Source organism: Cetorhinus maximus, unplaced genomic scaffold, assembly GCF_964194155.1.
Source record: "Cetorhinus maximus unplaced genomic scaffold, sCetMax3.hap1.1 HAP1_SCAFFOLD_2087, whole genome shotgun sequence".
Classification (NCBI taxonomy): Eukaryota; Metazoa; Chordata; class Chondrichthyes; order Lamniformes; family Cetorhinidae; genus Cetorhinus; species Cetorhinus maximus.
In genome coordinates, this window is record NW_027598027.1 from 11,023 (window position 1) to 12,024 (window position 1,002).

The following is a 1,002-nucleotide window of genomic DNA, read 5'->3' on the forward strand; positions in this document are numbered from 1 at the left end:
AGGAGGTTACAGAGATAGGGAGGGTTGTAGGAGGTTACAGAGATAGGGAGGGTTGTAGGGGCTGGAGGAGGTTACAGAGATATAGAGGTTTGTACGGGCTGGAGGAGGTTACAGAGATAGGGAGGGTTGTAGGGGCTAGAGGAGGTTACGGAGATAGGGAGGGTTGTAGGGGCTGGAGGAGGTTACAGAGATAGGGAGGGTTGTAGCGGCTGGAAGAGGTTACAGTGTTAGGTAGGGTTGTAGGGGGCTGGAGGAGGTTACAGAGATAGGGAGGGTTGTAGGGGGCTGGATGAGGTTACAGATATAGGGAGGGTTGTAGGGGGCTGGAGGAGGTTACAGAGCTAGGGAGGGTTGTACGGGCTGGAGAAGATTATAGAGATAGGGAGGGTTGTAGGGGCTGGAGGAGGTTACAGAGATAGGGAGGATTGTAGGGGCTGGATGAGCTTACAGAGATAGGGAGGGTTGTAGGGGATGGAGGAGGTTACAGAGATAGGGAGGGTTGTAGGGGCTGGAGGAGGTTACAGAGATAGGGAGGGTTGTAGGGGCTGGATGAGCTTACAGAGATAGGGAGGGTTGTAGGGGCTGGAGGAGGTTACAGAGATAGGGAGGTTTGAAGGGCACTGGAGGAGGATACAGAGATAGGGAGGTTTGTAGCGGATGGAAGAGGTTACGGAGTTAGCAATGGTTGTAGGGGGCTGGAGGAGGTTACAGAGATAGGGAGGGGTGTAGGGGCTGGAGGAGGTTACAGAGATAGGGAGGGCTGTAGGGGGCTGGAGGAGGTTACAGAGATAGGGAGGGTTGTAGGGGTTTGGAGGAGGTTACAGAGATAGGGAGGGTTGTAGGGGCTGGAGGAGGTTATAGAGATAGGGAGGGTTGTAGGGGGCTGGAGGAGGTTACTGAGATATGGAGGGTTGTAGGGGGCTGGCGGAGGTTACAGAGATAGGGCGGGTTGTAGGGGCTGGAGGATTTACAGAGATAGGGAGGGTTGTAGGGGCTGGAGGA